Genomic DNA, 13,117 nt, shown 5'->3' with positions numbered 1-13,117 from the left:
GAAAGCATCATTCAGACTTTTGAACATGGTCTGGCCACGTGCATTTACTGCAAAGAGCAGAGGTTATGGACATTAGCAGGCAGATTTTTAGCAATATGTCCTGTGCATTGTATTGGTAAGTCCAATGTAAACACACACACAAAATTCAATTGCGATTTTCTTTATATGAAAATTCAAATCTTACATTTCGTAAACATTTCACCACTTGTGCAAAATTCGCAGTAAACGAGGAAGAAATATAAAGTCCAAGCTCAGACCGAGCTCTATTTGTCCATTCGGATCAAATTCTTGATGGAACGTCCGTGTTCACATGCCATGCGACGTTTCGAGAGAAATATCTCTTTTTCAAGCATAAATTGTGAAGTGCCACCACCTGAAATACCCGGGAAGTCTCGCGAGATTACTTCCCCCACTAAAATCAAACATAGATAGACGGGAGTAAGCAATATTATAGAATCACACAGTAATACATTTTGTTACATTTTATCTATCTCCCTATTTACTATGTAATCATCTGTTTCACATCTCACAGAAATACATTAAAATTACATTGTTCATTTAGTCCTAGTGGACTTAATGTTTCTAATATCTGTATCCAGAATACCTCTTTTCTCAGCAATCTGTTTAACCTTTTCTGCATTACTATCTTGTATCTCTTCTAGTATTGTCCATTTCAATTCACTAACTAATCCTGGTTTCCTCTCTAAACCATGACCCTGCTGTTGCCATTTAATAGTACAGACACAATCCCCCTTGCTGCATGTGAAGTGAAAACCAACTACCAGTACTAATGGGACAGATCATGTGACTGGGATTAAACTGAGCATGAGCAACCAACGTAAGTGGTTGCCTGGTGGGCGGTTACCAAGGGCAACAGGTTATGATACTTAGCAGCACATGGGGGATTGGTGAGTCTATATCTCTCAAACGATACATTTAAAGAAATGCTTGTAAATGTGGAATATTTTTTATTTAACATAGTGCATCACTCTAGACCTAGTTTTCATTGTGACACTATCCCTTTTGAATGGAACATTCAGGTTCTTTGTAGAGCTAGCCGCCCCACCAAACTTAGTAAGGAAGAAGGGTCTTGGTAAGAGAGGTGAACAAGAATGCAATGATTACTCTGGCTGAGCACCAAAGATCCTGTGTTCAGATGGGAGAAACATGCAGTGGCATAGCTACCATAGAGGCAGGGCAGGCAGCTGCTATGGGGCCTGTGGAGGAGGTGGGGCCCGGGGATGCACAGAGGAGATAAGAGACATCCTGTGTCTTTCTGCTTAACCCCTTATCTACTGCAGTGTGTAAGTGACATAGTGTTCACTTACATGCTGCAAAAAAAAAAAAGTTAAAAACCAGAAGACAAGGAGATCTCTGCATCACTGCTCTGATAACCCCTGACCACTGTTCTCAGACTACTGCAATCAAGTAGGAAAAAAGGGGCCTCTCTGAGCTCCATGAAGAGGTCAAGGGTTATCAGTGCCAGAGGAGTGAATAAAGAGATCTCCTTGTCTTGTGTTTTTTGTGTTGCAGCATGTAATTGAACATTGGGTCACTTAAGGCCCTATTACACAAAGTCTAGTGTAATAGAAGATGATGCACAATGTTGGCTAATCGTTGTCTTTCAACATGTTAAAAGATAAACGATGAGGATAGCAGTGATATGCTGCCGTCGCTCCCTGTAATAGACTGCTTCTATCTTCTATGAGCTGCCTGGACAATCTAGCGATCACCCGGGCTGGGAATGAGGAGCTCCTTCTTGCCCCCATATAACAAGGGCTTTACACACTGCAGCACATAAGGGGTTAAGTAGAAGGTAGTCTGCTCCTGCACCTATGTATTTATCCATAAGGGCTCCTAATGGGCCCTTATAGTTTAATACAGTGGACAGACAGGGTTAGCAGCCATTGGTTCTCTGCTCTGTCAGTCACTTTTGAAGCTGCAGGCAGGATTCTGTCTCTGGCCACAAGAGATTTTATTTTTTGTCCACATCACCTAATATATATATATATATAGTGCTTTGTGTTTGTGTTTTTTGCTATGGGGCCCAGTGAATACTAGTTACGCCCCTGACTGCAGCGCTCCTTTAATCTGGGCTTTGTGGTAGAGTGGCTAAAAAGAAGCCTCTCCTCAGTAAAAGACACATAAAAAGCTCACCTGGAATTTGCAAAAAAAGCACCAAGGACTCTCAGACTTTGAGAACAGTCATGGCTGGAGCAAACCAGACACTGCTCATGACCTGCCCAGTATCATCCCTATAGTGAAGCATGATGGGGGCAGCATCATATTGTCATACAGGACAAGGAGACTGGTCAGGGTTGAGGAAAAGCTCTGATTGCTCTGAGTGCTCTAAGCTTCAGACAGAGACAAAAGACCCTAAGCCCGCAGCCAAGACAATACAGGTGTCTTAAGGCCCCATTACACAAAACGATAATCATCTTGTGTAATAGAAGACAAAGATCAGCCGACATGTACAATGTCGGCTGACCATTGTCTGTCATTGTCTTTCAACATGTTGAAAGACAAACGACTAATATAGCAGCGATCTGCTGCCGTCACTCCGCGGAATAGGAGCGGCAGCAGCAGGTGGCCGCTATCTTCTGTGGGCTGCCCAGACAATCAATCGATCACCCAGGCAGCCCCCCCCCCTACAGCTCCTCGCAGCCCCCCCGGCTCTTACCTGCTCGCTGCTGAAGCATGTAATAGCGTCGGCAGCGAGCAGGGAACGAGGAGCAAGCGAGCACTGACCTGTCAGCTCCTGTTTGCTCCCTCTTGTTGCCCCGTGTAATAAGACCTGAAAATAGCTTCATCCAACCTGAAAACCTTTGCAAGCTTTGTGATATAATACCAGAGAAAACTGAAGACTATAATCTCTGCCAAAGGTGCTTCAATTAAGTACTGGATAAAGAGTCTGAATACTTAATTTCCGAATGCATTGTGTGGGAGATAACATATTATCACCAGGGCAAACACTTCTCTAATCCCAATGAGGAACACTATAGTATGCCTGAAATTGCTGCTCTCAGGCTGGAGAAGATAACATTCCATTGCACATTAAATAGAGATAATAGGCATAATGGACACTGATTGTTTAAACTGGCCATCCACATGGGAGAAAAGGAATAAGGCGGCGCCTGCCAGAAGCTCCTGGGAGTGGTGTATTTGCTGTAGGAGAGAAAAATCAACATGCCAAATATTGAAATTCTGCAGTCCTTTGTCCCCTTGACATCTGTTCCCATAAATTAGTGTAATACCTCTTAACTACCCCTTCCATTCCTAAACCTGTTTGAGTGATAGTCTTCCGCAAACTGAGTTCCAAGGAGGGTAATGGTCCTATTACACGGCCCGATGCCTCCTGTAAGTGAGTGCCAGTCTGCTAGACCTATTACTTGGCTCGAAAATTGTTTAGCAAGGGTTGCACGGACATTGTTAGCTGGTCTATCAACTGACAGGTCACTCAGCCAACCACTGTCCGGGACCGCCAAGGCCAGTGGTTGGCTGAGCAGCCTGTGAGTTCAGAGACCTGCTCTAAAGTTACATTGGCGGCTTCGGGAAGTGAGCAGAGGGCAAAACACACCGGAACTGTGAACATATGTACAGTTTATTATTTTTTTTTTTACACAATCATCAACTGTCAGCTGCGCATTACATATAGCGATGCACGGTCAGCAGCTGATGATTTTAGGTCAGGATAGGGGACAAGTTTAGTTTTAGGCCACATTCACACTACGTATTTTATCATTAAACAACGGCTGTTGTTGCAGATTGCAATAATGGCCATTGTTTAATGACAGCGGCCGATTACATTGCAGCCTATGGAACCACAGCCGTAGTATACACGACGGCCGGGGTGTTTTGCGGGCCACACAAAATAATTGACAGGTCTGTTTTGTGTGCCCACTATTCATTGAACAGCAGCCACACAAGATAGCCTGTGCACACAATATAAAGTATGGCTCCCAGTTGTACTTTACATTGTGCTCTATGGCTAATTGGAGTGCAGGCCCACCCAAATATGCCCGCATTCCAATTCAATTAAAGTGATGTTCACCCGGCGGATACTGTAGTATCGGCCAGGTGAACATCTGAGACATCGGCCATTGTTTGACACGTCAAACAACAGCTGATGTTCTCACTGTGTGTAAACATGGTCTTAAGTGGAAAACCTCATTAAATTTCAGGAGGGAAGTGTTTTTAAACGTAAAAACAAGAAACGTAAAACAAGAACAAGAGGCCAGAATCTGAGGAGCTATAGAGAAAAAAGTTAGCCTTAAACCAACAATGTGCCCATATATCAGACCTGCTACTGAATATACTCCATTCAAGAATCACATTGCAAAATCTGAGCCCACTAGAAACAGGGACTAGCGTGAGGGTCTACAGTCTGTCTACAGCTCTGAGAAGTAAGTCGGTGCCATATGAACAATAGGAAATAAATAGATAAATAAATCAAAGGAAAATAAATACTTCACCCAGGGCAATGAAATCCGTAAACCCACCAAGCTCTCCACTGGAAGGAAATTAGGCGTCACTCCTTATCTGCTCACTACACACTGTGATCTATCAGTGTCTTACTCAGTTCCCAGGAGCCTACACCCCTGGGCTGTCAAGCTACTTCCTTCTAAGTTCCAAAAAATGGCCACTACCCAGGAAAAATATAAAGTGTAGACTAGTTATCCCTGGAGGCCTATAGAGTTTTCAGTCACCTAGTTTCTATATAGTCACCGTACATACAATGTGGAGCACTAACAATACCCCATATTTAAAGTGACATTGAAGCTTACACATTTGGTTTGGTTACCTGGGGGTCTCAGGAGTGGTGATGGGTGATGGTAATGCAGCATTACACAATCATCAAATGATTTAGAATTAAGGCTGATGTTACATAATAAACATTATTTATGGGTCATACATTGGTATCACGCACTATGCACAGTTACCCAGTAGCAGAGCCTCAAGTACTAGGAGTTCCGTCACATCACAGCAATGCTAAGATCAGAACCTTATGTGCTGAAATGACATGGACTCATTTTATGAGCATTTTATATATTTTACCTTGTTTTGAAGATGCGGACAGTTATTGCAAAATAGCGGAAGTATGAGGTGTGTCATTTATAATGACAAGCTTTGGTGAAAGGCCTTTGAGTTGTAAAGATAGTGTAAACTGTGATGTGTCAGGGATTTGTATGAAATTGATATTGGGTAAATGGATAAAGCATGCTGCAAAGAAGTCAATTGCAGTAGGAGTGGGTTTTCCCTATTAGATGGACAACGTAGTTCAGCGATCTTTCGAATATTTGTTTGTGTAATAAGTCGTTTGATTAGTGACCATATAACAACGTAAAAGCGATCGTTCATAACAGTAATAAGTGACTGTAATAACCTACAAAATCACTAGTTATCGCTAGCGAATGATCTTTATAGCCAATCTTTGAACGATAATCGCTACGTGTAATACGACCTTTACTTCTCCCCATAGAGAATTCATGCCGAATGTTTATATCCATATGGAAGTCAGGAGAGATAACTGTTATTTGTCAGTTACTGAAAATGTATGGCCAAATATACAGATAATATATCATATCATTGACTGTACATGTACAAGGTCCTCAGTAAATAACTTTGCTTGTCCACATGAATGTGCATTCATAAGCTACAGAAGGCATGCACAGGCAAACTGGTTCCCATGCCCGCCATGATGAGGGTGGGGTGATGAGGTTCTCCAAAACAATAGGTGACATTGTGAAAATCAATATCATATTTTAGGGTCTGCAAGTAATTGGTGCATATATTAGCAGTGTAGTTAAGCTATGCCTATGACCCCCTTATTTTCTCTTACAATCATAGTTTGTAAAAGTCACATTGCACACTGTAAACCACAATTTAAATCAGGTTAATGTATTGATATAGTCCATACATAAAGTAGCAAGAAAGGGAACCTGTCACCATAAGGCTATGTTCACACTACGTAAAAGTAAGGCCATTGTTGCCATCGACAACAACTGCCGTACTTTATGCACCTGTGAACATTGCCTGTTTCTTTATGGGATCCCGGCCGGAGTGTATACACATCATATACGCTCCAGCCGGGATCCGTGCGGCACCGCAAATAACTGATATGTCAGTTTTCTGCGGTCGCAATTCAATGAATTGTGGCTGTAGGAAACCCTGTCAGTTCACACAGTGAAGCCAGCGGCTCCGGCTGCTTGCTTCACTGTGTGCTATGGGAAGCTCTGATGCGGGCGCGCGCTGATGCACCCGCATCAGAGCTCTGTGGCCAGAAAGATCATCCGGCCGGTACTTAAAGGGAACCTGTCACCCCCCGTGCCGGGGTGACAGGCTCCCGACCCCCCGTTAGAGCCCCATATACTCACCTAATCCCGCCGGGTCCCGCTTCTGGATCCGGTCGGGTGACGGAGATCTCAGCCGCTGCAGCCCGGCGCGCGCGCTGAGAGATGAGTCCAACACCCATAGAGAATGACGGAGCGCTGGACTCTCCTGTCATTCTCTATGGGTGTTGGACTCATCTCTCAGCGCGCGCGCCGGGCTGCAGCGGCTGAGATCTCCGTCACCCGACCACCTCCAGAAGCGGGACCCGGCGGGATTAGGTAAGTATATGGGGCTCTAACGGGGGGTCGGGAGCCTGTCACCCCGGCACGGGGGGTGACAGGTTCCCTTTAAGTACCAGCCAGGATGATCCGGGCATTGTGTGACCTGGCCGGGGTCACGGAACAGCCGGTCTCTTATGTAATGTTAACATAGCCTAAAAATGCTACCTAAGCTATAGGCATCATGTTATAGAGCAGAATGAGCTAAGCGGATTGATAAATATCTTTATGGGAAAAGATTCAGTATAACATGTTATTTATTAATAGAAATCTCTGATGTTTTCATGCTAAAGAGTCCAGTCCATTGAGTGACACCACCCACTGGACTCCTTATCACAGAATGAGCAGGGATTTTAATCACCATGTTACAAGTTATACAGAATCTTTTCCCACAAGGTTATATATCAATCTGCTCAGTTCTTCCTGCTCTATAACATGATGGCGATAGATTAGATAGCATTGTCTTGGTGACAGGTTCCCTTTAGTATTGAATTTAAATTTATAGGTCTTTGGGGTGGGTGCAATTCAATTGTCGCAGGCTGGCTATAATATAACCTAGTTCACACTACATTTGGTGTTCAGGTTTTAATGGATGTTTATTCACTTACATATGGCCAGTTTCAGATAAACATAATATGGCCACATTTCTGCATCTGTATTACAGCCCAATGGTAATACTTATCACCTGAGTTGAAAGACTTATAGAGCCTTAGCTTGGGTCACTAGAGCTGTGGCTGAGCCAGAATTTATGGCTTTAATATGGATGCAGAAATGAGGCCAAATTACTCCAGTTTGAAACTAACCTTTGCGGGAAAAAAAATTGAGTATGAAAAACAGTTTGTTAACCTGATTATATTGGAAATTCTTTGCTCATACACAGTTACCTATATAGGCATGTTGATGCATGAGTCGATGCATGTATTTTCTCGGCCTATGTGTCACCATTAAGCCGTATATGTGGTGTGATTGAGCTCTGACTATGCTATCTAATTGCAATGGCTCAAGGCAATTAAAAAAAGCATTTGCTGTGGATTTATTGCGCAGAATACCAAAGTGCCAGTTGTAAGATTTATAATCACCAATTATGGCCTGTATATATATAACCGTATTTTCCGGCATATAAGAAGACTGGGCGTATAAGACGACCCCCCAACTTTTCAAGTTAAAATATAGAGTTTGGGATGGACTCTCCATATAAGACTACCTGTCTTCCAACGCACACCAAATAAAAATTAATAAAAATCCTCAGACAGCAGCGAGATCTGAGAGGCAGAGAAGGAGGTACGGTAATACTGGTAGGATACAAGGGTGGGCCAGATCGGTGAAAGAGGTGTGTTTTTCTGCGCACAGCGCCGCTCTATCGTCTCTCTTTTTTCTATACCCTGGACACCTGCAGCTTGTTCTGCCCTTCATATGTCTACCGCATATGTGGGCATTTTTGAGTTCCCGGCACCGTATGCAGCGGCTGCAGATTCTCCAATCCGATTCCAAGGTTGTTCAGCACCCGTCCTATAAAACGACACCCAGCATATAAAACGACCCCTGACTTTTGAGGAGATTTTTCCGGGTAAAAAAGTAGTTTTATATGCAGGAAAATTATGAATGTGTGTGTGTGTGTATATATATATATATATATATATATATATATATATACACACATAATCCTTTTTGACTATAAACAGAATCCTTCCCTTTGGGAACTCAAACATAGAATATGCCTATGTAAATGATCCATTAGGTTGAGATGCTCTGTAAATGTGTACATTATCACTAATCCCATTGCTATTTTTCATGCCTTCTATTTTGCCTCCTCGGTCTCTGTTCCGGGTATTTAGGCTCATCACCAGTGTTTATGAAGGCGTTTATCTCTTATTGAAGACATCTGGAGCTTCCTCTACCTTATATTAGATTAGAATGTGCTTCATCTAATTACGCAGCAATAACTTCAATAAAAGGGAGGCTCTAATTGATGCATGTAATGTAAAGCCGCAATGTACTAATTGACTGCCTGCCTTACTTTGATTTCTTTTCACATTTTGGTAATTAGTTAAAGGAAAAGTCCGGCGGGGGGAGGGAGGGCAAAAATCATTACGGGCAGGGAGTAGGGGGTGGGGGGGGGAATAAAAGACGCCAAGCTTACCTGTCCCCGTGCCCATGTTGTGTCGCATGATCGGACTCCCATACCCCACCGGAAGTCATCTTCTTCCGGGTTTCAGGTATGTCACAACCCGGCTAAAACATCAAAAGTCGGTGGGACTTGGCCTGCTCAGGCAATCAGTAACACTCCGCTTAGGGCAGGGATAGAGGGGACAGGACCCTTGCCATCATTTGTTATCCTAAGTCCCCCTCCCATTAACCTATCCCACATACACCTTCATTGTTAGGGCTACCCCAGTATAGGCATACCATTTGTATTGGTCGGTCATATTATCTGTTTGGTCGTCTGTATACAGTATTTAGACTTTGCTCTGTGTTTTCCAGTTTGTTGTTTTTGGTAGTGACCTTTGACCTTTTGTCATGTTTTAATGGATTAATAATAAAGTTAGATTTTATTTCCGTTTCTGTGAGTTGTGAGGCTTTGGAAATTAGCAAATCTACTGTTGGCAGTGAATTTGAGATAGGAATACCCCTTAAAGTAATTGTGGCTGATACAAAGGAGGTATTTTGAAATGAAGAAACCCTTTTTTATTTCATGCAGGCTGGTCCCAGATGAGCAACATATGAGTCCATATCAGGCCTCATCCACATCTGCCTCTGAGGATTGGATGGACGCCGGCATTGACGTTTCCATCAAATATCCTGGACATAATAGCTCAGCACCCTACATACCCCATTAAAGTCCAGGATGCCTATGATCTAAAATAATGATGCTGATATTATAATGCTGCAAGCTAATTCTTTAGTCTGATAGCGGGAGGTTGGACAAAATGGATAATTGCATTTACCACAACAGTATCTAATGCACATTGATGGTAGTATGAAGGGTGCCCTGAAAACCTTTTTCATGTACGTTTCAATTAGATGTGATATTGGACCATAATAAATGGTGCTAATGTGTGTGTTAACTAGGGATGAGTGAACTTGCCGAAAGTTCTGGTTGGCACAAACCTGAATGATCAGCATTCGAATCCCGCTGCCCGGAGAAGGTGGACGCCGCCCAAGGACTGCTTAGAAAACGTGTGGACCTGAACTTTTGGCACATTCACCCATCTTTCTAGTGTTTATCTTCTGAACACTGAATTACAATCTACATATAATATTATGACAAATACATGTCTTAAGGCCCTATTACACACACACACAGATTAATCTGACAGATCATTGAAGCCAAAGCCAGGAACAGACTATAAACAGAGAACAGGTCATAAAGGAAAGACTGAGATTTCACCTCTTTTCAAATCCATTCTTTTTTTTCCAAACAAATTTTTTATTGAAAAGGTCAGACAAGTACAAAGCATGAAACAAATAAGAACACGCAGGTCCCATTCAAGAAATAAATTCAGGATAAACATTGAAGGTGACCTAATTTTAAAATTTTATGCTATAATGAAGTCTTATTGCAAAGGCTTTACATTTCCAGAGACCAAGTATGATCTAGTTATTATAAACAGAGGTGACCACAAAAAATTAAAAAATATAAAGTATAATTAAAAACAAATGAAAATTGGTAACAAGGAAGGTAGCACAAATCACTGCAAATCACTGCAGTTCACGGGAGACAAAAAATACACAAACCCGCTGATTTTAGTGGGATTGGCTAATGATGTAATATGTATCAGGCCCTTATAACCATTTAACAATGCCAGGGGGATAGAGTGATTAAGTTGTCTGTAAAGATGAGCATTCCCTTTTCACAATGTGTTCAGAGATTGCCAAAATCCCAGCATTTTGATCATATCTTGGATCTACCATTGCACCAATAATTGGCTTTGGATACAGATGAAAAGTCTAGGGTCAAGACAGTTTTAAGGTCAAGACAAGTTTAAAGTCAATGTTAAAGGTTTACTGTCCAGACAAAGGTGAAGAGTCAAGCATGTGCACAGGGGAGGGGATAAGTTAAAAGCCAGAGCATGTTGTATCATCAAATGTGACAGATGTAGACGCTTGTTAACATGTAAGTAGCTGCAGCATACGGAGGGGGCTATTTTATGAGACAGGTGTCTGGTATTTTCAGGGATATCTACATATCAGTTGACCTATATGTCAGAGGGGTGTCTGTATAACACATGCCAGGCAGGTGGTGAATACGATCTGTATGGGGGTTGAAGGTGGGTATGGTGGTGGCATATGGTGATGTCACTCTGCAGTATTCTTGGCATTCAACACAATCTATATAATAAAAATCAAAGTCTGTCTGTCTGTCCTTCTGTCTGTCTGTCTGCCTGTCCTCTATAGACTTCCAAACGCCTGAACCGTTTGACCCCAAATTTGGCACACAGATACACTGGGAGCCCGGGAAGGTTATTGCGAAGGTCCCGTCCCCGCCAGATGTACAGGAGGGGAGGGGGAAGGGGAAGAGCAGCGCCCCATAGAGATGAATGGGAAAATCTCCTCACTGCAAACACAGGTGATATAATTAGCTGCAGCAGACACGGCAGTTGGAGCCTTAGCAACCAATAGGATTACTGCTTTCATTTTCACAGGGAGCAATGGTTTCTAGGGAAGCTGCCTCACAACATCCACAGTAATAACTGGTAGACCCCCTACTCCATCTATACAGTACATGTATATACAGGACCCCCTACTCCATCTATACAGTACATGTATATACAGGACCCCTTACTCCATCTATACAGTACATGTATATACAGGACCCCCTACTCCATCTATACAGTACATGTATATACAGGACCCCCTACTCCAACTATACAGTACATGTATATACAGGACCCCCTACTCCATCTATACAGTATATGTATATACAGTACATATATATACAGGGCCCCCTACTCCATCTATACAGTACATATATATACAGGACCCCCTACTCCATCTATACAGTACATGTATATACAGGACCCCCTACTCCAACTATACATTACATGTATATACAGAGCCCCCTACTCCATCCATACAGTACATGTATATACAGGACCCCCTACTCCATCTATACAGTACATGTATATACAGGACCCCCTACTCCAACTATACAGTACATGTATATACAGGACCCCCTACTCCATCTATACAGTACATGTATATACAGGACCCCCTACTCCATCTATACAGTACTTGTATATACAGGGCCCCCTACTCCATCTATACAGTACATGTATATACAGGACCCCCTACTCCATCTATACAGTACATGTATATACAGGACCCCCTACTCCAACTATACATTACATGTATATACAGAGCCCCCTACTCCATCCATACAGTACATGTATATACAGGACCCCCTACTCCATCTATACAGTACATGTATATACAGGACCCCCTACTCCATCTATACAGTACATGTATATACAGGACCCCCTACTCCATCTATACAGTACATGTATATACAGGACCCCCTACTCCATCTATACAGTACATGTGTACAGGACCCCCTCCTCCATCTATACAGTACATGTATATACAGGATCCCCTACTCCATCTATACAGTACATGTATATACAGGACCCCCTACTCCATCTATACAGTACATGTATATACAGGACCCCCTACTCCATCTATACAGTACATGTGTACAGGACCCCCTCCTCCATCTATACAGTACATGTATATACAGGGCACTACAGGTATACCAAACTGTGACTGGGTAACACTGCTACACCAGACCTGACCAATACCGCCATATTGTGCTGGATAACACTGTCATACCAGACCTGACCAATACCGCCATACTGTGACTGGATAACACTGCCAGACCTGACCAATACCGCCATACTGTGACTGGATAACACCTCCATACCAGACCTGACCAATACCGCCATACTGTGACTGGATAACACTGCCACACCAGACCTGACCAATACCGCCATACTGTGACTGGATAACACTGCCACACCAGACCTGACCAATACCGCCATACTGTGACTGGATAACACTGCCACACCAGACCTGACCAATACCGCCATACTGTGACTGGATAACACTGTCATACCAGACCTGACCAATTCCGCCATACTGTGACTGGATAACACCTCCATACCAGACCTGACCAATACCGCCATACTGTGAATGGATAACACCTCCATACCAGACCTGACCAATACCGCCATACTATGACTGGGTAACACCGCCACACCAGACCTGATCAATACCGCCATACTGTGACTGGATAACACTGTCATACCAGACCTGACCAATTCCGCCATACTGTGACTGGATAACACTGCCACACCAGACCTGACCAATACCGCCATACTGTGAATGGATAACACCGCCACACCAGACCTGACCAATACCGCTATACTGTGCTGGATAACACTGTCATACCAGACCTGACTAATACCGCCATACTGTGCTGGATAACACTGTCATACCAGACCTGACCAATACCG

The 13,117-nt window shown here is 43.1% G+C and overlaps 1 protein-coding gene across 4 annotated transcripts in view; it reads left to right on the top strand.

Moving 5' to 3' along the window:
* ARHGEF25 (Rho guanine nucleotide exchange factor 25) overlaps positions 1–13,117 on the top strand; it is a 214,573-nt gene that overhangs the window by 22,681 nt on the left and 178,775 nt on the right. The window contains exon 1 of one of the 4 annotated variants that reach the window (XM_069970349.1): positions 10,700–10,722. The exons of 2 other annotated variants lie outside the window; for them this stretch is intronic. The gene's annotated coding sequence lies outside the window, so the exon portion shown is untranslated. Of the gene's footprint in view, positions 1–10,699; positions 10,723–11,281; positions 11,303–13,117 lie in introns of those variants that run through there. One more of the 4 variants, XM_069970348.1, reaches the window with a different exon arrangement.

Source organism: Dendropsophus ebraccatus, chromosome 5 (genome assembly GCF_027789765.1).
Source record: "Dendropsophus ebraccatus isolate aDenEbr1 chromosome 5, aDenEbr1.pat, whole genome shotgun sequence".
NCBI lineage: Eukaryota > Metazoa > Chordata > Amphibia > Anura > Hylidae > Dendropsophus > Dendropsophus ebraccatus.
Note: the sequence above shows the minus strand (reverse complement) of the source record. Positions and strands in the feature narration are given on the sequence as shown.